Source organism: Anopheles arabiensis, chromosome 2 (assembly GCF_016920715.1).
Source record: "Anopheles arabiensis isolate DONGOLA chromosome 2, AaraD3, whole genome shotgun sequence".
Taxonomy (NCBI): Eukaryota; Metazoa; Arthropoda; class Insecta; order Diptera; family Culicidae; genus Anopheles; species Anopheles arabiensis.
In genome coordinates this window covers 4,612,466-4,637,539 of record NC_053517.1, presented here as the reverse complement: position 1 = coordinate 4,637,539, position 25,074 = coordinate 4,612,466, and the positions used below count along the sequence as shown (strand labels likewise).

Below are 25,074 nucleotides of genomic sequence, written 5' to 3'. Positions count from 1 at the left end.
AGATCGAGAGTGTGTGTGCTTCTGTTGCTTCGATTATGCTCATCATCATCGTCATCGCCATCATCATCATCATCAGCTTTGCCCTCATTGTCCTGTGCTTCGTACGATCGCGTCACTGCAGTGTATGAGAGCAGTGCAAGATGTTTCGTTCGTCCCGGGCCTGGGACACACCACCATATTGGCCGATCAAACCAATTCAAGGGGCACAAAATGTGTCAACCTACCCCAGAGCTCCAACGCGGCAGCCCTCCCCCCCCATTCACTCCAAGCATTTGCCCTTCTATTTCGAGCAGTGCGAGCGATTCGAGCAGTTAGTAGACGCCTCGTGCGTCTTGGCGTGGAAACGTCAAAAATGCGGTCAAAAAATGTGTTGGCTTGCGCAAATATCTTCCGCGCAAAAAAAACGGGATTGTGAAGCGCATCACGATCGTGTCGTGGTTTTGGTTTGGTTTGGTTGAGTTTTGCAAAAAGGAAAGCCCGCCGTGGACACAACACTTACCGCTGCCTGCCTAAAAGTCTGCGCACGGTATCCCGTTCCGTATTTGCGACGATTTTTTGATATGGATCACGCACACCGCCGCTGCTGCTGCTGCGTAGCTTTCCTCAGATTGATCCCAAATTTAGCACTATTGCACACATGAACTAGTCGCTTGTTGAACGGTGATGAACACGTACACCCACCCGCCTCACGGGCACGCGTACACTAACCGAAACGCACACACACGCAAACACGCACACACGCTGCATACATCACCCCTCATCGACGGGTTTTCTATTTCTTTGTTAGCCACTGGACTCGGCACCGATACCGAATGTTGCTACAAAATAAGATCAGAAATTACATATCGCATTAAAACCAAACAATTATTCCACCAACTCCCAAGGAACAGGGGGGGCGCGCGAGCGCGCACGCCTCCCGAGAAGCGATAGGCGACATTTCTCAATGTGGACGCTTCCTCCCATCCATCCTCACTCCTCGGCACTCGGCAACAAAAGCCACACGCATACAGACGAGTCGGTAAGTCACGCATTCAACTTGCGCAACCTCGCCAGCTTCCTATTCGAGCACTTCACGAACCGCAGGCAGAAGAAAAACTATGCATTTTCTCACGAAATCACTCCCAATCATCCTAAATTTCGAAAAACCGCAACACACACACACCAGGCACACGAGGATTTGCACAGTTTCGTGATCGCACAATATGGAGGAGGCTGTGGCGGCGGCGACGATGACCAACTCTACACTTTATTCGAGCGGTTTCGCTGATGATGACGAACACCGCGGCCAGGATAGCCAGGGTGAACTTTCACCAAACGCGTAACCCACCATTCACCTTTTTTTGTATCTCGTTCACCCGCTTTCCCCTTGCGGCCTGCCTGCCCTGTTTCCACGCGATCGTCGTCGCTAATAAGCATCGAATGAACGGTCAACTATGTTGGAGCGCGATCTTGTTTCTACTGCACGAGGGTGTATTGGAAAAAAAGTAGAACGAAAGCTAGCCTCTCCCCCCGATACCCCACCGTAACACTCGAATGGAGAGAGAGAGAGAGAGAGAGTAGGTCAATAGAAACGATCTGTGCTCTGTCTGTCTCTTTCATACTCTTTCTAACCTCCGTCTCCGTGTGCCGTTTCTCTTTTTCTTTTGTAAATGGAGGCAATCACCACCGACCGTTTCTACACACGACCCAACATCCTTAATTCCGATCACACTTGATCATCAGAGATACAATCACACAATTACACACTCACACACAAATCCACTGAATCAATTACCCTCGCAAGAGATCCTTTGGCAGTTTCAGATCAGCCCTTGCATGAAGCTTTCCATCGCATACCAACGCCGTTCGAGAAGAGATCGGAATGCACACCGCTAATAAATGTTTCCCCTAGCAACACAAGCATCACGTACACACGGGCCCACACACCCGCGTTCCGTTCCGTGTGGTGTCGTCGAATCACATCACCAAGCACACACAAGTAGGCCAACGAACACCAAGGCACAGCGCACTGTCATAAACACGGTGGCAAGTGTGTGCTGTCCGGTTTTTGTGCTGTCAGAGCCATTCAAGACACGACACACAGTGTTCTAGCGTCTTATTAGCAGCAAAAGAAGTGTAAAAAAACTTGGAATCTTGTTTCCATTCATTGCTAGAAAGCCACCCCAACAAGCTCGAACAACCATCAGTCCTGCCTACCAGCAACAGCAGCACACCACGGGTTGACACGGCCACACTGAGTTGGGTGAGTTTTTTTCTTGTCGTCCGTCTTGCACACTACACATCCAGTGACTTTTCCGGCATAACAATTTGCGCACACAAATTGAGAAATTGGGGTTTTAATCGCAGTGCAGCTTACGAGAAAACTAAACCGAAAAAAAACACCAAACACGTACTGCCACACAAAGGGCACCACACCGCACACCAGACAAAACCAGACCCGGTGGTGCTATGCGTGTGAGTTTTTCATCATCACGCGGTACCGTGTCACAGGGGGGGATGGGCAAGAGGCTTTTTAACACAGCACACACAGCCAAAAAGAGAAAAAAGTCTACGCACACACCGAGAGAGATTCCGTCGAGCCGGGCGAACCAAGCGAACCGTACCGTGTCGCGGAGTGGGAAGCCAGCAAGCCAGCAGTCTCATCCGACTGGGGCTGAGAAGCGCAGAAAACTAACCGGCCACCGCCGTCAAAACCTTTAGCCCCCGGATAATCAAACGCGACGAGGGGTTCGGTACGCACGGCCGATGCTGTTTGGCCGATGCTGTTCGCGCGCGCTCACACACAAAGAAAACAATGACCCGAAGGGACACACGGCACTGGTGCGGTGCGGTGCGGTGCGGTGCGGTGCGGGGCTGCCCGTGGGGTTGTTGGGAGGAAGCAACAGCGGCTGCGGCGACGACGACGGGGTTTTGGGCGAGAAAAATCGTACGCGCGCAAAGGGAGGAGAGGAACAAAAAAGAAAACGAAAGAAAAAGGGTTTCAATGTCCAAGAAACAGGGATTCAAAACGAAGAGCGCGGGAGAGCGAGAAAGAGCGAAAGAAAGAAAGAGAAAGAAGGGCTAGTGTGTGTGTGTGTGTGAAAGAGAGGCAACAGCTTGGTTGGAAAGAGTGCGAGAGCATAAATCTTAAAACCTTTATCACTCGTTCGCTCGTTCGCTGTATGTCTTGCCATTCTTTCACTCGCATACATTCACAAACACACGGCCACAGATGTCCCTTTTGCCTAGTTGGACACCAGTGCCAAGTCCTTCCGTTTCCAGTATTCGACGGGTAGTTTTTTGTCCAACCGTTTGGTCGTCGGTCCCTTTTGCACACTGGTGCAAATCTCTGACGCAGCACACGGCTTGCTTTAATGTTTGGTGCGAGTTCTACGTCAGCTTGACTACCAACACGCTCAACAGACACTCTCACACACGCACACAGAGCGAATTTATGAGTCTCATCACAAACACTCACACACATACACACATAAACGTACCGAGTTTTGATTTTTGCGAAAAGGTTTGCGAAAAAGGTTTCTCGCCGCAAGTACACGTTCGCGTGAGGAGCGTAAATGTGGAATTAATGTTTGCTGTGGCCAAGACTGGCAGGGTAGAAAGAACATGGGGGGCACGCAGAAAAGTGGTTAGAATCGAACGAGGCAGGCTATGATATCGTGCCATCTCGCTTTGGCGTGGCTGTAAGTATGGGGCGTTTCGAGCGCATGGAGACGCGAGTGTGGAGCATGGAAACAGTTCGATTTCTAACGCACGCGAAATATGCTCGTACCAATGGACGCATGATAATACGCACCAACACAGCTGTAGACGTGCCCCCACATGCCCAGCCGTCAAACGCCGGTGGAAAAGACAGAGGGGGCAATGTGCGGGGTGGGCGGGTGATATTTAGAAGCGGCAAAGTGTGGCTGTCAAAACGGCCCTCGGCAAAGTTGTAATGTCGTCAAGTCAAAGAGTGCTTTGAAGGTAAGCGAAGCATTTGAAACCGAGCTGCGTATGTTTGTGTTGGTGATCTAATCGGCAACCAGGCGCCCCCTCCTTCCGCGCACCAAAATGTATGCCCCCCCCCCACATTGGGTTGACTGTAAAAGACCGACACGCACACAAAATCAAACACACACCCGCCTGCCGTCCATCCGCGAGAGGAAAAGCCCCAAACGGAGTGCCGGGAAAACCCATTGCTTTCGTCACTTGTAGCGCCCAAAACACGTCTGGGTCTGTTTGTTGGTGCTTGGATGGATTTAAAGGGCACAGTCGGAATCGGGGTGGAGTTTTAAAGCAAAGCCTCATTCTTTTTTTCTGAAACACACATGACACCAACCCCTTTTGTAGCAAAATTAAACACACACACTCAATTCCGGTTTTGTGTGGTAAACCAGACCTTCAAACACACCGATGAAAAGCCGGCTTTTTTTTGGGGGCAGAAAACAGAACGAAAGAAAAAAATCTGCGAACGAAACCACCACAACATGCGTTACCAGCCCCGTCGGTTACTGTGTAAGGGCTGTGCTGTGGAGGGTAAAAAGTGCCGGCTACCCGTCTCGAAACAATGATGCTGAATGTGAAGGAACTTGGTCCGGCACCGACTGGTCGACCACACAACCACACTTGCGAGCGTTCAATTACACACGCACACAGCTTTACGCCGTGCCGCGCCGCGTTCGCGAAAAGCATCATTGTAAGGGTTGGGTGAAGGGGCGGTTTTGAGCGGCATTGAATGCGATTGCACAGCGCGACTAGCTGGACTCGATCTCTCTGTGTGTGCCTGCGTGTATGTGTGTATGTGTGTTTGCTTGAGAGGTCTGATGATATGTGCATTTCTTCTAATTCGAGAATCCACAATAATGAACGAATAACAAAAAAAGAAATCCCACACGAAACGCATCTCACGCATACCAGCGTACCAACATTCGCACGGTCAATGCGAACAAAAGGGGTTGATGCTTATGCGAAGGGGTTCGTGGGGTGGGAGGTTCGCGAAATTTTAGCACAGCGTGAGTGCCGCGCGAGTGCCGCCTGAGTGCCGCATGGGGGTTTGTGTGCGTTCGTGTTGCGAATTCGGTGGCCCTGAGCGCGTACGGTGAGCGACCGTGAGCGAGCAACATCGAACACGTTGCGTAGCAGCCGTGATGCAGCGTGAACGGGATTTGTAGCGCACACACACAGAGGGAAGAAAAAAGTTGGCAAACCGATGGAATGTGGTTGTTGGAGTTAGAATTTTGGAAGGTAATTTATAAAATTATTTTAAATAAAATTATTTACACCGCCTGCAGAAGAAATATAAGGTACTGGGCGTCTCCATCGAGCATTTCTGTCGTTCTGGTTTGTGTAATTAAATTCTTTTTTCGTTTTTAAAGATGCAAAAAAATATTCCTTAATCCCAAATATTTCAAAGATTATTTGAAAACATAGCGAATTGATCATTTGAATTATATAGCTACAACATCAATTCATATAAAATCACATTCGCTCGCATTCTTGCGTTGCGAATTGACAGTTTCTGTAAACGTCAAAAGCCAAAAGCTTTATCTCTGTCCGTACAAAATCTCGTGCTATCAAAATGTCAAATGGAATGTCAGCAAACCAGCAGTGCCGTGCTCGGCTTGCGTTTCATTTTCACATAACAAATAAACTCCTTCAGCTTACAGCCGTACGCCCATCTTTACAGCATCTTTACTGCATCTTGCGCATCTAGCCCGGTGCGCACAGCCAACTCACCGAAGTGAGTGTGAGAGATTTTTGTTGTTGTTGCTGCTGCTGCTGCTGTCTCAACCCAAGCGCATTCTAATCTTGTTCCCCGGGCTAGTGTTGGTGCGCAGGGGATGTTGTTTTTTCTTCATTGCTCCCGTCACGCCCTACTGGCCGGTCTTGCCCGTCTTGCTAAATGCATCTTGTGCGAACGGGTAGCAACATGATGCACGAAACAGTACGGGCAGATTTGTGAGGGTAGTTGGTGCAAAAAATAAAACTGCAATTTACTGTACAAACACACACACACACACACACGGTGCGCACACCGATTGAGTCAGCCCATGCGCGAGTGAATAAAGTGTGTAAATGGCTGCAAATTAGGAACGGCGCATTAAGGGAATGCGTGCAGCGAACGTTCCGCACCGAAACCCTACGGAATGTGCGAATGAGGGAAGTCCTTGGCGAACAATTACGGTACGCTCGTACACACTCACACACAGTACGCGTCCAGCGAGAGAGGGTTGCGCATGTAAAGCGCCTCGAAAGGATAAACCATGTATGCAAATTTTCATCCCCGTAAAGGCCGGTTAAAGCCATACTGTGACTTCCGATTTCGTTAAAAAATAAGGGGGTTTAACCGTTTTTTTTGGTGTAAATTTTCCTCGCTGTAATGTATGTGTCTGTGTGCGTTTTTTTTCTCTCTTTATCCCCGATAGTTCAAACGCATTCCAGCACAATGGTATGGGCTGTTGTTTTGCTGTTGCTTTTGCCTTGCTTTTTCTCCTTTGCCCGTAGCAGAGTTTGTTTAACTAAGGGTTTTTTTGTTGTTGGACCTCGCATTCTTCTTCTTCCTATACTATCGCCGTATCTATAACTAGATTTATTGCAGGCGACACACATATTGAGTTTGTAGAGACGCGCTGGTGTCACATGTCAGCACGAAGCCCTACAAGGGTGTACGCGTGCATGTACGGCGGCCGGCTCCGCGGATGCACGCCCGTCGTCCCTGGGCGGTATGAGGCGAGAGCGGAAGGCCTTGACACTTTTGTGCCCCTCCTCGGCCGTGTTACATAAAGTGCATAAGTTGCATTTGAAGATACACTTACGGGGCACACCGTTGCACACGGCGATATGGTTAGGGAGTGCCGTGTCGAGTGAGAACACGATGATGTCATGCGTTTAGCAACAGATGATGATGATGTTGGTGATAGAAAGCAGAGCTCTCAGATGACGTGTCTAGACAAAATGAGAAAAAGATATCCTCAAGTTACCACAGCAGAAAGATCTTCCGCTTTTTCCCTCGCCAAGTGAGCTTAGATTGGGGTCCGCTTTTTTAAGGGGTTTCCGTTTAAATCACCCACTGGGTTTGCTGATAAGAAGCGTTGCAAATGCGGCCCCAATGCCACTTTGGACAATCTGCACGTTTGTGCGGTTAAAAATAAACCGACAAAGCAGCAGCAACAACAATCTACTCCACCTTGGCTATAGCACCAGCGCGAACGAGCGCGTTGAGTTGCAGTTTTCTAAGCCGTCGCGGCATACGCCCGAGCGACCGACCGTTGCGCATTGATATGGCGGTCGACATCGCGGAATAAAATGGGAAGAAAATCGTAAAAAAAGATAAGCCATTAGCGACGGTACACACCGGCGCAACACGGATGGATGGATGCAGCCAGCGAGGACCGGCAAGAGCTCGTATCGAGAGCGCCAGTTGTTTGAGGTTATGTACACAGACTGCACTTGAGGCGAGGCTAAACAAAAAGCTGTGCAAATAGCAATGCTTTGGCCGTATCAGCGAGAGCGAGCGAGAGATACGATGGCCCAGCTTTGCTGATAAAAGAGTGGCAAAGGTGCAGTGAAAAAACAAAAAAATTAACGCCCCAAACGGAACGGACAGGCATGATAAAAGTGCAGTTCCGGTTCAGTGGGAAGCTTCTCGAATAAGCCAGCCCGGGATGCATTTCTTCTGGCGTTGTCTGTGTTGCAATCGGCTGCAACATGTGAGCAAACATTCATCTTCCAGTTCAGTTGAGCTATCAAGCAGCAGTACAGCAACTCAAGGCCATTGAGGAAAAGTCCCTCCAGTTCGTGTGTGAGCAAACTGCATAAGCTGCAGTTTGATGCATGCAAGCGCTGCCGCGCCGCGTTGATGAGGCCAGCTGCAGTAGAGCCGTAAGCTGTTTGCCACGTTCGATTAGCGAGTGCTTACGCGGTCCCCTCACGACGAGAAGTCATATTTTGCGCCCCACCTTGACTACCTTTAGTCTGGGAATGTTGCGAAGTTGCGCACGGTTTATCGACATGATGATTGGCTTAGGTTTTTGTGCCACCTGCTTCGTACAATATCACTTACGCTACATTGATCAGAAGTGGAAAATAAAACCTTGTACTCACCTCAAAAGCAAAAGGTTGAACAAGATATGTCTGAAGTTAAAGTAAGGAACTCGACCGTAAAAGCTATCCTCGCTATAGCTCTCTAGACCTCCGGGATGTAGTTCTTTGCCTGCTGACGGGGAAGCACTTCTCTGTGTTCACTGTTCACTGTTTTGCTGCTTGCGTTCAGCCTTAGGTTTTCAATTCACTGGTTTTGGGGTTTTCTGTTCTGTAAGTTTTAGCACTGTGTGGCCGATGGGGTTAGGCGCTTGCTTTAAGGCAAAATTTGGAATCCGATTAGCATTTGTCCCAATTGACGCTTGGGTAAATTGGCCTGGTGATGATGAGTATGTCTGAAGATGATGATGATTGATGGATGATGAGTATCGGTGTCGGTTAGCTTCGGCGGTAGTCCGTAATCGATCAAAGATCAACAGACCGTAGTGTATCGCTCGCGTGTTTTAATGCAGCTAACAGTTTTTGCCGTATGCCAAAGCCAATGTATAAAGTGGCAAGGGTTTTATCTGCTGCTTGTTAGTATATGAGTATTTGCAGGGAAGTGGGATTTGCTTTTCTTTATGTTGTTGCGAGTACAAACGGAAGCTCCGAACTGGGTAGTTTTTGCTGAGCCCTTTTGTCCTGTTGTGATGGCGCTGATTTTTTTTGTTGTAAAATTAGTTGTTGATGATTTATTTAATCTTTCGGTGAGACTTTTGAGTTTTTAAACCAATGCCAATCTTCCTTACGATGCACGACACGCGGCTGCACCCGGACATGGAATACATTGAAGATACGGAGGATGCGCACCGTTTCGCTCACACAACGTCGAGGCCGATACCGTTGAAAAGATGATCACGTGGCCACTGACTGACCCGCGGCACTGAAGCACACTGAAGGATGGCGATGATGATGATGATGATGATGATGATTATGGTGGCGAATATGCGACGGCCTTATGATGTATGGTTCGCACACTGCACACTAGATGGCGGCACTGTGCAGTTCGTAAATCCTTTCCCAGAAATTGTTTTTTCCCGATCTTTATTGTCGCACTATTTCCGTTGGGGGTATTTTTGCTTAAGTTTTAATTGTAGTTTTAGATCTACTTGTGTATCTTCCCGCTCTGTTAAGCTACATTTTCTTTAAAGACACTCGCGCACACAAACACACACACACGCAGAACAATCATGCGTACGATCTATCGTCGTTTCACTGGTCGGGCGGGAAGTTTGATGATTTTCTGACTTACTTTCTAGTACACTTTTTACACACTAACACACGTATAACACTCAGCGACGCACGAATACACTTTCACAAAACAAAAGCGCGCGCGCGTACACACACACACACACACACACGATTGTGTAAAGCAGTGTGAGCAAAGCTTCCCCGATTTTGTTTTCCTAATACACACTAGTAAAGGGCTTCTTCCAGTCGCGTCACGCCAAAAAAGGTAAAAAAATTACAAAACTCTGCGCATATCGATTACGCAAAAACAAAATTAATAACAATACAGTGTTCACAACAGTTGTAACAGAAAATGGAAAAAGAGAGAAAAGTACAACGATCTTAATCAACGCGGGCACACTCTTAGTAGATGAGACACGGTACACTTAGAAGCCAAACGGATGCACACACTCTCGCACACGCACACTTAGAGGAGATTGTTATTTGCTTGTGTCTTCACGCGCTTGCTGTTGTACAGTGCAATTCGGAAAAGTACATTCTTCAACCGCCAGACCGAGACATATGCGCGCGCGCACACACACACGCGTAAGTGTACGACACTGCTGCTCGGTGGCCCTCTGGCGGAGGACCGATGGAACTACTCGATCATCATCGCCGCTGTCAGTTCTTTTTGCACTCGTCGATTGTTATTATGAGGAGTGTAGAGGAGGATGAAGGGGAGATCAAAAGTGGGAAGAGGGTGTCTGTGTGTGTGTGTCAGGTGTATGGGAGGTAGTTGTTAGTGGTTAGAATCCGAAAACGTGTCTGTACGGTACAGCACCGGCAAGTGGCATCGCTCTCTAGCACTGCGCGAATATCAAAGATGCGAATATCAAAGAACTTGCGCCGGTAGCAGTGATGCCAGCAGTGTTGGTGGAGCGTGCTGTGGTGATGGCGATGCGCCGAGCGATTGTAAAAGAATGAAGAGAAGGGATAGATACTGTTTTTTCGTTTCCACGGACGGAGGGAATGTGAAGAAGGGTACTACTGCACAGTTGTTAGTGGATTAGTAGTGATGATGGTGGTGGTGGTATTAGGCCGAAACGAACTTTTTGAAACTATTGCATCGCACTGGGAAAACATGAACGGGGCGAAAGAGAGATTAGTAATTTTGCTTGCGAAACCATGGGTTAGTTATTGTAGCCAGATATGGTAAAGGGGATAGCAAAGGGGGCGGGTGGCGTCACGGAGAGGAAGGGGAATGTCCAAAATAGTGTTTATTCACTAAAATGTACAGTTTCTACGCACAGCAAACAGTCTTCAGAGAGGTTACTAGAACACCAGTGACACCGTTTTCTGTGCGCGTTAGTGTCTGTGTGTCTTCAACGTGATTGTGCAACGAGGTGTGCAATCTGGTAGCTGCAGTCGGGTTGCAATTGCACACGTACACTCATATGCAGCTCTGTGCCGCCACAGAATCACTCACACACGCAAACACTCTTGAGTAAATTGAGGTTATAAGTACACGAAAAGAGTGTCCCCACACTGAAAGCCGTCGGGAGTGCAGTGAATTCAATCGGTCATGTCAAGCTGCCATTTGCTCGACGTTTTGAACACAACTTGTCTGGCAATTTTCCTACTCCTGGAGCACACTTCCAGATTCAAAGCACTCAGTTATTGATTTTTTGTAAAGTGTTTTCAAATCATCAAAGTTGTTTAACCTCCAAAAATGCAAACCAGAAACCGATCGCGCTTTGCATGGTGACACAACACAATGAATTACGATGAAAAAAAACGTACTTTAACGTTTTAAAGGGCTTTTCATCCCCAATGGTTCACTCTTGGCAATTTGTTTTTCTAATTCGCTTATAAACCAATCGTCACAGTCACTGACAGATCACACGTGGCCATGGTGGGCCTTCTTCATCCAGAATACAGCAAGAAAAACTTGCTCTAAACCTTGTGAACGTTTTTATTCAACCACTTTGCATGTTTTTTCGTTTTTAAAGCACTTTACATTGTCCACTACGCTTCCGATTCTCAAAAAATCCGGTCCGGTTTAGGGCACATTCACGCACGTTTTTTGCTTCCCTCAGTTTCATCCCGTCCCAACTACAGCCGGGTCTGGATGTTGGGTCAAAGTTTAGGGTTAAACATTCACACCCCAGTACCCTTTAACTATTATTAAATTTTATACAAAAAAGGTGTAGATCCTGTACCCAAAAAACAATACACTGTCTTCGCTCACACACGGCCACTGTTTCTTCGCTCGTGCGCGCACTGAAGGGCCAAAAAAAAAAGCACAGTTTTTCCTGCTAGAGCCACGGGAATGCCACGGGGATTAGAATGCAACGCGACGGCGACGACGACCACGACTCGATTTCTCGACGTTCTTGATCGTCCGCGTTTCACTTCACTAGTGCACCGGTGTATGCGAATGCGCTTCGTCAAGACCCGCGGTACACGGGAATGTGTGCTGTTTTTTTTTTGGTTGTTGTCGCTCCTTGTTGTTTGGTTCACTTCTTTCTCGCTCGCTCTCTCGCTCTCGTTTCTCGTTTATTTCAGCGCTTGCATGTGGTGGGCTTCCGTTCCATACTCCCCGTCATCTCGCAATGCTCCTTGCTGTTTGTCCCGCCGGCCTGCTATAGAAGCGGCCTCTCGCTCACACACTTACGCCATCTCGCGCTATCTCGGTTACGCGTGCATTTGCGTGTGTTGCGCGCATATGCGCGATTAAGCGCGCGAGGGGCCTCCGCTGTTGCTGTTCTTGTCTTGCGTGTGCAATTTTTTGTGTCCCTTCCTTCGTCTTAATACTTTTGGGTTTGCTTGTCTCTTTGTGTTTGTGTTGGTGCTACATACAACAGGACCGGCACAAGCAGTAGGGTTTTTTTTCCGAGGAAAAATTGCAGCGCCTAACACTGAGGGAAAGCTGCAGTCTCGAGTGCTCCCTTTCTTGCGTACTTCTTCTACACGAGCGCTCATATGCAGTATGCAGTTTGCATTTGCGGTATACACACACACACACACATACGCAAACGCAGGCACAGCTCATTCGGTGCAGCTGCATGTGTGTTGGCGCGTTTCGGTATGCGTCTCCATCGGCGCTTTCGATGGCCGCGTTGGGTGGTTGGTTAGTGAGAAGGAGTGAACGAGGCCGGGAGGTGAAACGAGATAAGGCAAAGAAGATGCATGCATACACAGACACGTATCAGCCCCCCCCTGTCGGGGTACGGTCATACTCATTGCACGCATACAGAGAGTGCACGCAGAACTGCACGCAAACGGGGAAATACGTTTGCTCGGGAGGGGAATGGACAGGAGGAGGGAGTAAAGAAGTTTGAAAGAAACCGGCGTTGAGCAAAGGTGATAAATGCAATGCTAGAATCACAGACAAATAGGACGTGTGGTTATGAAATCGAACGATCGGCGCACGATGGATGGAGGCGCATCATCTTTCATTTCACAAAAGAGTCAACTGATTTATGCTTTTGTTTTTAGATCATTGCACATTGGTTATCAACACATATTAAGAATAAATTCGCCAATTTACATAAACTTTATTCTGTGCGATCGGGAACACCATCGTGCATCGCGCACCTTAAGAAATTATGATCGTTTTAAATCATCTTTATTTACATTTCTCTTTTAGCCCTGTGTTTGTCCCTCAAAATTATTTAAATATCATACATGGCCGTCGCATGGAAGTGTTTTGTTGTTGTAAAAAAACTATAATTGCTCTGTGGAAAGGGTTCAACATCAGAGGTAAAAACAGTCTTAAAAACTGTTTATAAAAAAACACATTTTCTAACCATTGAGGCATGTGCAGTGAAGAAAAAAAAACACATACACGTAGGCCTAATTGGAGGGTTGATGGCAATAGTGCAAAACTTGGTTTGAGTTTTCCTTTACGCATGCATGTGTGTGCTGGTATTTTTTGTTTTGCTGGTCTTGCTTGCTGCTTGCCCTCAGTTCTATTGCAATCATCCATGTGTGGAAGGTGGTTAACCAGAAGCTCGGTGTTCCCTCGGACGAGGGGCACCACTGATGTCACCCCACACTAGGGAAGGCACTTTGGAACGTGGGTACGGGGTTCACCCCAGAAGAAAAAATAATTATGTGAAGTTGGGAAGTGATCCTGGGCAATTTAATAGGGTTAGAATTCATGAAAAGGGACCCGAATAGGGAGGAATGAATGCATTTTTTATAGTTTATGTTTGATGTTATTAAAAAGCATAGCTATGATACAGAGGGGTCGACAGAGAGAGAATAGAAAAAGTCGATGAACTTGTCCTGCGAGTCGCAACAAACAAGTGCAACAAATCGGGGCTTGTGCAGGCTGAAGTAATTTTAAAATACTGTGCATCATATTTATGATTGTTTTACGTTAGTACGGATAAATGATTATCCTGGTAGCGTGCAGGGACGCTTTCATAAACTATCCACGCTTCAAACTCGCCCACCAACACATACGATCGTGTGCGATCGTGTGTGCAATCTTCCAATTAACCGCATTGCAATTGCACCCGAGCGCAGTGCACTGCACTTCTCCCCCGAATGGCCGTGTATTGGTGTGCTGGTGAGCATTAGAAATGTACACAAATACATGCACACTCATACACACACACACACCTACCATTAAAGTGTGCAGGCCACCAACGATCATAAAACCGAAACTACACCAATCTGCCCGACCGTGAGCCCTTTTCCGCCGAGTAAACGACGACGATAAAGTAAATCAAAACTGTCTTCTCCGTGCGTGCGCCTTTGTCAGCGAAGGTTTATATCGCTTGCGTAAAAGATATATAAGCACACATACACACGCACACACACGCACACTCTAAGCGATTTTCTTTCGAGAAACCAGCCGGATTGTACCGAACCCGTTTTGTTGGTTTTGTCGAACCGGCCGGGCAAACGCGGCGAAATGTCTTACTTTTCTGCGTGCGGACATACGATGTCCGTTTTTGTGCGTGCTCTGTGTACGATCAACTGTGCGGAGAGGGGCGGCATCAGGAAGCGACGGTGCTGCATGTGTATGTGTGCGTACATATCGAGCTGCTGGCGGAGATGTTGGCAGTTGGAAGATGTTGCAGCGTACGTTTTGAGATGGTTAGCGATGGGTTTTTGGAGCATTTCATGTGGGCAAGCTAAGATGGACGAATTTTCGGGCGTGCAACCAATACATGCATTTTCACAAACGTACGCACACACACACGCACAGGGGCAGCTTGAAAGGAGGATTGAACCTGTAAGATAATCTGCCAGCATCATCTTGCACAGCCTGGCGAACGTTGTCGCCAGGATCCATTAAAGGCCAGGGACCGGGAGTGTATTAAAATTCCGTACGAGAGCCGAAGATTGAGCGTCGAAAAAGCGGAAGAAGAGGTAGAGAGTACAACAGGGCAGTGCAAACTATGAGGGAAACGTGATCGTATGAAACAACAATCGACTGATCATAAAACATAGATGCATAACTATGAGTAAAGGAGTAAACAGAGCATGCTTATACTTCAGGATATTAAAGTTCCCCATTTCTAACCACTTTTATATGAGTCACCCTGTGTGCACTTTGGATATGGTAGCAGAGGCAGCACCTTTTGTCCTTCTGCTCAATCCAAAACCATCGAGAAGGATCAAAGAAACGTGAGGCCAGCGCAAACTGTCGACCCCAATGACACAGAGGAATAATGATTTCTCGCTGCCCCGCTCTTTATGCCGCATCCGGTTGCATGATCCTCGAGGACCGAGGCCTCTTACGCGAGGAACGATCGTCAGCCGTATGGGAAGGGAAGAAACGGCCAACAAGAATGGTACGCCTCTCAGGACCAGCGGACCAAGTGTCATGAACTTTGCTTAGAAGTACGTGAAAAAAAACACAGCCCGTACTCGGTTCTCCATCGGACAGAAATGATTGGAATAAAGGTGTAAGAGCAACGAAACGAACAGAAGAAGAACAACAAACTCTCCATACATGGGCAGCATTATTGTTAAAAGGAGAGTTTTTTTAGAAGTAAACTTCAAAAATGGTTGCAAAAAACGTACATCAAAGTTTCTTTCGTGGCCTGTGAGTAGTGTTTGCTGGACTGGCCATTACAGCACACGGTGTAACGATGATGACCGTGTCATCTACCGCCTGGTTGCTGTGTAGCGCAAAGACCCCAAGCAAAGACTCGCCAGACTGACACTAGAGACCCTGTGCTGGGTTTAGGAACGTTTTGCAGGATGCTGCAAGGTAAATACCAAGTCCAACAGAACTCAAGAAAGAAAGAGCGAGAGAGAGAGAGGTATATGCGAGATAAAAAAAGCGGTAAAGATGCTGGACGCAGCCGAGGCGAAAGGAAGCGTTTATTAAATCCACGCGGAACTGGTCAAGGGAGTCACAGACGAAAGGGTCATAACGCAGAGCGAATAGGGGGAAAGGGGAGAAGACAGGACCGGCGGCAGGATGGAAGAAGCTGTAAACGCAATTCCTGTTTTTATTCCCACAGATTCACGCAGGAATAATGAGATGACATCGAGCGAGTTCCTGCTTGCAGAAGGATCGTCATCGTCGTCGTCGTCGTTGTCGTTGTGGTCGTCTTCGTTCGGATCCTTTTTTTTGGGTCCGACGCGAAAGAAGACGCGTGATGACAACGCGTGTGGCGTGTGTGGACGGTTGTGTGCGTGCGTAAATGGATTGGCAAAACTTATCCCCTCCGATCCTGCCGCTCCGATGTGATCGTAAAGTGCGAAGATCGGTGCGAGGCAACAGCAGCAGCAGCAGCAGAAGGAGTTCTTTTGCAGGAGAAGTGTTGAGCGAACGTGAAGGAGACCGACCGGGAGGGGTCTCCGAAAGGTGCCGGAGCAGGAAAAGGACACACAAACACATAGGGCGCTGCCGATGGATGGATCATCATAATCATCCTGAACGTGAGCGTATAATGTTGCACATATGTTTATTATTCCGATTACACCACTCGTCGTTCTACGGCTCGTACGCTGCCTATGTGTTGCCAGCAGAGCCAACACTGACCATCAGCCTCCGACCGACCCGGCTGACCGTTTGGCCGTGCCGAATAGGAAAACGGGTTCGAGATCCGGGGCGCATCGCTTCCTTCCTTCCCATCGAGCATCCCTGCCCGCCCCTACCGTTTGCCCATACGAGGAAGGATCGACGGGCTCGAGGAGGGAAAACAAAAGGGAAACTGTGATACGACGCCGGGAGACTTTTCACTTTCGGATGTTGCGCCATTTCGGTAAATAAATAAAGGCGAAACGCTCTGCCCTGGCCCAGCCGCAGCGTTCAGTTCGACCCCGGGGTGTATGATTAATCGATTCTGCGCTTCCCATCTGGCAAGAGGGTTGTTGCGCTGGTCTGCGGTACCTTGGCATCTTTCGGTGTCGTCTTTCCGTGGCCGTGGCGTGAAGAAAGTTGCTAACGGTCATTTCTCACCATTCGGCAAGCGACTGTGTGCAGTAGTGTGGCGACCGGCTAGTCGTCAGCAAACCGGCAGCACTTCCGCTTGTAATACGAGCACCGATCATCACCGGGAATGGAACGGGCCCCATACCGTACCGTGGACAGTGGTCCATATTCCCAGGAATGTGACACGATCCTTTACCAGTCCAGAAACATACATACATACAGGAAGACACAGGCCTCCAGAATCATCACGGATGCTTACGTTTCCTTCAAAAATATGCTTCCAATCCTTCAATCTCATCATAAAAAAGAGAACGAGCACGATCCCCCCCTAAAAAGAAGTTCAGTTTTCCCACTTGCTGTCTGGGCCATGGTCCATCAGAAGAAACGAACAATGGAACACGCCAACCGGGCAGACAAGTACCTTGGGAAGGATCGCACTGGGAAGGATCTAGCTCTTCTTTTCTGTAGCTCCTCCAATGTCTTGCCTTCTTGGTCCGATTGCATATGACCACTGACCAACATTACGGCCTGAGAAACGGCTCTCGTCGGGAGAGGATGTCCCAAGCTGGATAAAAGAAGTCTCGGTCACGGTCTGGCCACTCGCCCATTGTCTTGCGCAAACAATACCCATATCGACCCTGACACTGGTGCGCGTACTGCGTCGGGATCAGGGGCCAACCGGCGAGGCGCGTTGCGAGGCTGGCTGAGATCCTTTTGATGATCTGCTGTGATTCCACACGAGGGGATGTGTACGGTGTCTGTTTTTTTTTTTTATTAAAAAGATGGTCTAATGCCTAGAACCCTAGGGTTGGTCGTCTTCGGATGACGATGTGGCTGGATTGTTTTTTTTGTTTGTACTATATCGTTCGTTTCTAAACAGGTCATTCATTGTGAACCGGGGAAACGGTAAGAATTGTGTGACCGTCACGGCGGCTGGGTCCGGGTCAGAGCCATTTGCGAGACCTGTGCGGGGAGTTCAACTTTAGCAGACTTAGGCAAAGGTAACAGAATGGTAGCAAGTTGATGGCACGTGCTGGCTAAACGGGGACTGTCCGGTGTGTGATTAAAAAACAACCTGTACCTTTTATGGGTCATGGTGAACCGGGGCTCGGATGATCCGAAGTCCCTAAGGTGTGATGCTAATTTGGTTAAATTTAGTCTCGAGCGACCCTTGTGATGGGATATTAGGGGTAGTTTTTTTTTTCTTCTCCAGGTTCCAGCCTTTTAGGACGTGTGTCATATGGAAATGTAACTTCTAGGGACTACGCCGGATGACTTTATGATCTTTTAAAAGATCCTTTTGTTGAAATGGGATTTTTTTTTTGGGACAGAGGTCTTGCAGGCTGACAGATTAGGGTATTTTTGATTACTTCACTAGCATTTTGCTGGGTGATTTTGAGGCCTGGGGTGTTCAGTGCGTCATTAATGGAGTCGTTCTGTGGTTGTAAATGTGGATTGTCTGGAGAGAATATACGAGCTGGAGGTTGTGGTGCATTTTTACTGATGTATTTCACGTACTGTGACAATGTCAAACCACATCAATCTATAGACCTTATACTATTTAGTATTACTGAACTTTATTTGTTCGTTTGTAGTATATGTTGATTCGGCTGGCCTCCTTACTAGGGATGTGCAGCCTACACCTACAGTCTACAGCCTACGTAAGTGGCTGTGATCTGGTCGATTATCCAGGGAGAAAATCGGGAGACTGAGATGGCTGGGGCAAATAGCGAGGAGGTCTCTTAGCTATCCAACCAGGGAGGTCATCGAAAAAGGACCCAACAGGCACACAGAGGACAGAGGCGCAGTGAGTACGGTGGCTTTACCAGGTCGAGGTGGACTTGCGGAGGATTGGTGTCTCGAGTTGGAGATCTGCAGCACAGGACCGGGTGTTATGGCGCAACATTCAGTTCACGGCACGAGTCGACCAACGGCTCTAGTCCGTTATATGTTTATTACTGAACATGCAAGACCATCAAGCCACCCCCAACAGCGGGCTTACTTACTCACTTACTAGATCACCAGAGGCGAAAGTGACCCTAAGAGGTTCAAATCCTCTTTGAACCTTTAAACAACAACAACTTACTATATCACGATAATTAGATTGCCGTACAGCTCGTACAACTCTTTGTCTTTAAAACGACTCCTCCATTGTCCTTCCACACATACGGAGCCAAAGATCCTTCTGAATATATTCCTCTGAAACTAACGAACTTTTTTGTCAGATTTGGACGTGTTTCAGTGGCCTATGTGAGTCTGAGTGCTTGCTCCGACCAACTCGACAGTTTTATAAAATGACCAATCGATCGTCGGCATACAAATTTCGTGCACAACACAGCTTCCATTCGGTTGTTGGTGACCTTTGACCCGAGATATATAAAATCCTTAACGATGTTCTTTATGTCATCTCTACGTAGCAAGAGTTGACTTTCATAACATGAATTGCACTTTAATCATGTGAAAGATTGTCCTTAAGGAGAACAGATTCTACAAACATGTTCGTAAAGCTTCACGTAAAGAGCCAAATTGTTAAACCAAGAGTAGTCATGTGTGAAAGTTGTATTAAATATATGAACTGTTTAGAACCGCCATCTCGATATCAAAGAGCAGCTTTCGGCCTGCGAGCCGTAGTTTGCTGATCGCTGGTATAGATCATCGCATGATAAGTGTCCCAAGCAACAAATAACGGTCTATTGGGTATAACGAGAATGTATGTTGATTTTGTTCGTTGAGGTACTGTCAGCTATATATATACGGAATGATGTGATAAGTATAGGGCACAACGAACATGTTGGATAGAATATAGTCGTCTGAAAGTGTAAAACAATCTATTTGTGGAACCAAACCAAACCAAAAATGAACGTGTTTGAAACGTTCTGCATAACTCCCGAGACGTTTATGTCTGTTTTACCTCATTTTAAACTGCTTATTAAGTTTATGATCCTGAAAAGGATGCACCACCATAATCCTTGCCCGACAATTAGCCGTCATCTTACAGTGCGTGTGTTGTTTTTCACGGTACATTAAAATTAATCACGTTTTGGGCCGTATCTATAAAACAAGCAACCATTAAAGCGCAACGTGTGGTGTTGTGGTGCTGCACATAACCCGAAAAACAAAACTCGTAAAAAGCGCTTTACATTGAAGCGCTAGCCAGCCAAATTCATTGAAGGCGAATCCTTTCAAAAAACCACTCTCCGATGCTGCCCGATCGCACACAGAGCAGTTGGCAGGGCACGCTGTGGCTTTGCACGGTTTCGCGTATGTCCGCAGGTCCGTGGGATTCATAACTGCATGGGGGGGGGGGGGGGGGGTTGGAAGGACATGGAGGGCCAGGTTCATTGCTCGTGTGCTGTAATGTTGGCATTACAGTTTATGCGCGTGTACGTGTGTGTGTTCGCTGGTGCAAACTGCATCTGCTGTGATTATGCACTTTGTTCTTGCTGCCAGTTGGCCAGCTTCGGAGGTGAAGGTTGGTTTTGTTTGTTACGCTCGCTTCCAACTGGCGTTCCTTTCCCGTGGTCGTATGTTAGACCTTTTTTGTAGTTTGTTGTGTTGTTAGTTTTATTTAGAGCCAGTGGTATGATGTTTGTTTTTTTGTTTTTCGCCCCGGCCTGCACTGTTTTTCCATCTCAAATTTGTGGTATTATTTTCCATTGCGTTTTTGGCTCATTTTTCGTAATGGCCAAACTACCGGGACCGGTCCCTGCACTGGGATGGTGGGAAAAGAAAGCATTTGTGCAAGATTTTCTCGTTGTCCTGCGAGTGCGCAACAAACAGAAGAGGTAGAGCTGGGGGAAAAAACTGGGCAGGAAACCGGGCAACGTCCCGAGCAAAACAAGGGGGGGGGGGAACTAAGCATGCCCTCCTGCTGCACCCGCTGAACGCCGGCATCCTCTCTCGCTCTCTCTCTTGGCCGTCGTGGCGTGGTTTCGGTTTTATTTATGCGTGCATTGAGATGTTCTCTTCTTCTCGCCAGAATTGCTTTAGCAATTGCATTCTAAAACATACGAGCGCACACACACAAACACACTCGGACAGGATGCGCCCGGGGAACGCGTTGTGTGCCCTTAAAAACAGGAGGGTGAAAATTAAGGCTTCTGCACGCCGGAACGTTCCTGATGCACGATGCAGCTATTCATACCGATTGCGATGCACCAGAATCTTTCCAATCCTTGCTTTATCCTTTTGTTTCGCCACCGCCCCTCTGTTCGTGGGGTGCCAGTGGACAAGCGGGGTCAAAAACAGGAAGTCATCAGTCGCACAAACGGCGATGCTTCGATTGCAATGGACCAGGGCGAGTTGCAATTGCAATTGCATTTGAATGATAAACATCTTCTTGCCCGGTCCTGCCTGGTAGTGTCCGTTGTTTATTGCATCAGGATGTACGGGAATTAAATCGTGCATGTGTGTGCGATTTTAGTACGGGAAAAAGATGCATTTGCAAGAAATATCCTCAAGCAACAGAAAGAAACCAGAAAGAAGGTAGGGAGCCCAAAAACCGGACACTACGGCCGTTAAGTTGACAAGCTAGTTTCCTAGCACATGCATCCTGCCCGGGTTATTCCGCGGATCGGTCCGGTGCGGAATCCAATTCGGCTCGTCACCATTTTCTAACACCTCAGCGCAACTGCAGATGCAGCTGCAGTTTCGCTTATGCAAATCCTGCACGCAACGCAGGAATAAATTTCCCTTTTGCTGTCATCGCCCCGCTCCGGACAGGCAGGCAGGCAGGAAGCTGTGCAGAACGCAGGATGGAAGGTGGCAGCACTTCTTTGTTCGTGTTGTGGGAAAAGAATCGAATCGATGGGGGGGGGGAGAGCTTGGCAGCATCCAGCAAATGGCGCGTTATTGTGATCGAGTGCGTTACGCACATTCGTGTTCCTGGGGCCACAGGGTGCAACGCACTTTCGAGAGATGTGCAGATGTGCCGAGCGCGTTGGTTAGTTGTTTGGGCGCAGTTGTGTAATAGAATGTCCCTGGAAAGGGGACGCGTTTTACGTTACTCGGGGTCGTCATTATGCTTTATAAAGATCGCTAAATATTGTACGACAAAATTGTGGTAAAGTTGTGGTTTTGTATTGAACATAACTCTTTTTTTAAACGTGTTTCGGTTGTAGAAACAGTTACACACAAGAAGTCGTAAAATTCGGCAGATATTTTGCAAGAAATTCAACGAAAATTTACTCATCCCGTGGAAATAAGAGGGTAGAACAGGGAGAGAAAAAGGAGAAACAAATACAAATTGTTAAACAAAACAATATGCTATGCTTCCCCCCCGTATGCCCTTCCCACAAACACAATTAACCTAACGGTAGTCGAGGAGGACTGCATCTGTCCTCGAGTGCATCGCTTCACACGTGCAATAGAATGCGAAATGCTTCCACCATTAGCCGTGGGTAGGGCACACCTTTCTTCGATCGTCCCTACGGCTGCAAATCCATCGCTTACGCACTTTTTCGCTAGCCGGCTGTTTTGTTTTTTCGAGAATGGGGAGTGCAACAAACGGCAAAAAAATATACAAGCCAACCAGCACACACACAAGGGCGCCACAGTACACACTGCTGCCACACTGCCATTCCGCGCGATAGGGCCGAGGGATTCGCGATTCAGCGCAAGTTCAACGAACTGTCGAACTGCACTTCTGGAAACGTTTTTCGCATCCATCCTGCAGAGTATCGGCTGTGCGTGGTAGCGTCGTGTGGATGGCTGTTGTTTTATTTTGTATTCTCCTTTATTTTTGAATCATTTTTGTTCTCCCTCTCTCGTTCTCTTTGCTTTCCCTTCCAAACTTGCAAAGTTCTAATGTTGCCGGGATGTTGCGATCGCACACGCACGCGGAGTTTGGGGAGCCATTTTCACTTCCTTTACGGTAATCCATCTTAAACACTGGTTGTCCATCCCGAACAAATTCGGGAACAACACGCTCCGCTACGGTAGAAAGTTAATTAACATTCTCCAATCGCTTGAGATTGGACAGGGCTACGACCGGCTGACATCGGGCGAGCATGAGTAATTTGATGCCACGATCGATACAGGCCTCGCAAGATCTCTTTGTGTGTGTGTGTGTGTGTGTGTGTGTGTGTACCTCGCCAAGTCCCAGCGGCCAAACGAACAAGTTGCAGCTCGGAGTGCAAGAAACAAAAAAACAAAAAATGCATCCCAAAACCCCAACGCGCTACGGGTACAGCGAAATGCGCGCCAAAAGTGAGGCGTCTTCAAAATGTCGTCGCCACTGCCACCGGTTCCGGCACCGGTACAGCGATGCAATTGGCCTTCGTTGCACTTTCATTGCACGAATGAACGAACGAACGATAGAAAGAAAGAAAGAAAGAAAGAAAGGGGGAACGCGATGCAGTACCCGGCGATGGGAAAGACAACTGGCAGGCACTTGTTTGTTGGATAGCGGCAACCACGTGGTGGCGTGGGTTTGATTAATATCGAAGTAATAAAGGGGAAATAAGGCAATAAGTTGTGCATAAAATATGGCAGTTGGAATAGCGACCGATACCATTTTGTACGGTAAATAATTTACTGTGTCGAGTGTCGATATTAAGTTGCAATGGAAAGAAGAATATATTAGAAGAAATATGTTTGGTCCTTCGAGCCGGATTCTACTCGAAAGGCGGGCATTATATTAAACTATTTTTGTTAGTTTAATAATTTCAAATAAATTATTTCTTGCTTTTCTATCTCTCGCTTGCTTTAACAACAAAAAATACAGTCGAATTGAATGATTTTCACGGACACGGTCAAATGATACACTCGCTTCTAATTCCGTCGTTTGCCAGCGAACAGCAAATGCAACCCAAACAGCCACTCTTCTATCGTGCTCCGCTCGCTCTGTGTGTGTGTTGTATATTTTATATTTTCGAATAACATTGCTCCTGCCTATACACCCTGCCAGCGCACAAAGACACACCCAGAGCGCACAAAGTTTAATGACTTCTTTATTGCCAAATTTTCTTGTGCAAAGAGGCATGGTAGGCACAAGAAGCGAAGCACGGACAACCAAAAAACGGAGCTGCATTAGAAACCGGTAACACGAAGCATCGCGATGAACGTAAAACGCAACCAAACCAAACAAATTCCTAACACTTGCAGAATGCACACGACCCCTCGCACACACGAACACGGAGGGAGGATGTATGCGCGTCAGCGTTTGTGTGTGTGTGCATGGTGTGTTTGAGCAGCTTATTTGGGGTAGGGTGAGGGAGGGCTGAGATAAGTAAAACTGTGGGAAGAAAACGCAAAACCCGAAACAGAATTGCCAAGTGAAGTGAAGATTTTAAATGCAAACATTGGCCAGGAGGGCACACAGCTTGCACCAGCTTGCAAACACAGATTCGCGGGCGAGTGACGAAGATGCATCGCCAATTTTTTGTTTCTTCTTCTTCTTCTCCTCATCCCCCTCTCCACCCTCCCAGCTTCGCAGCACTCACCCTTTTTGTCTCGATCGTTTTCGATCGTAATTCGTTAAAATGGCAAAGTCGCGTAAGTGTGGAGGATAAGTTAGAAAATGATGATGATGATGAAGAAGACAAAGAAGAAGAAGAAGACCCGAACGGCAGGAACATGAAGCGAAATGGTACGAAAAGTGCTTCCCATCGAAAATATAACACAAACAGGAATAAGTAACAACAACAGCACCAACAACAGCAGGCCCGATCGTCGGTCATTGGCACAGGCCGGCCGGTGCACTCAACCCGGCTGCGCATACACACAAACTGCATCAAACTGCACAAACTTGCTACTGGGTGTGTGGGCGAAAGGGGGAGAGGAAAAGGGGAGGCCCAAAAAAAAGGGGGGAATTGCGTCACCCAGCCAGTCCTTCCCCCCCGCTGCTGGCCAAAGACTGGTTTCGGTTCAGTAGAGAGATATGCCAGTATGTGTGTCTGTGCGCGGGCAGTGTGCAAAGTGCAGTGTAGAAATGAATTCTAATGTTTTCTTCGTCTCTTCATACACACACACTTATTGAAACAATTGAGGTGGTTTGAAGCTAAATTATGACGGAGGGGCGTCGAAGAGTCGAAGAAGATGGCTCGACAAAAAAAGGAAGCAGCCAGCAAGAATGATTAGATTACTAACACCAACGAAACCTGGTCGGTGGAAGTGGAGAAGGAGGGAAAAAAGAGGGAAAGGGGGGACTGTTTGCAAGGCAACCGTGATGATAATAATGCGTTGCACATTTGAAAGTTGCTAACTACCTCACATATGCCCTCTCCTCTTTACGCTTCTGACGCTTGACCAAAAAAAAAAAAAAACGAAACAATTTGACAGTGGGTTAGAAATGCCGAAGGAAATGCAACACAGAGAACAACCCCCCCCCCCCCCTATTAATTGCCACCCTGGAGCAGCTCCAAAGGTCCAAAGACCTCGTTCGCGTTTGTGACCGCTTAGTGTGTGTGTGTGTGTGTGTGTGTGTGTGTGTGTGTGTGTCT

At 47.7% G+C, this 25,074-nt stretch overlaps 1 protein-coding gene across 4 annotated transcripts in view; it reads right to left on the bottom strand.

The window, feature by feature from the left end:
* LOC120898298 (heterogeneous nuclear ribonucleoprotein R) overlaps positions 1–11,660 on the bottom strand; it is a 53,935-nt gene extending 42,275 nt beyond the window's left edge. The window contains exons 1-3 of one of the 4 annotated variants that reach the window (XM_040303940.1): positions 11,448–11,660; positions 9,311–9,533; positions 8,083–8,333 (exon numbers count right to left, since the gene is read on the bottom strand). The gene's annotated coding sequence lies outside the window, so the exon portion shown is untranslated. Of the gene's footprint in view, positions 1–499; positions 819–8,082; positions 8,771–9,310; positions 9,534–11,447 lie in introns of those variants that run through there. The other 3 variants (XM_040303942.1, XM_040303944.1, XM_040303943.1) reach the window with 3 other exon arrangements.
* Between the last annotated feature and the right edge of the window lie 13,414 nt (positions 11,661–25,074).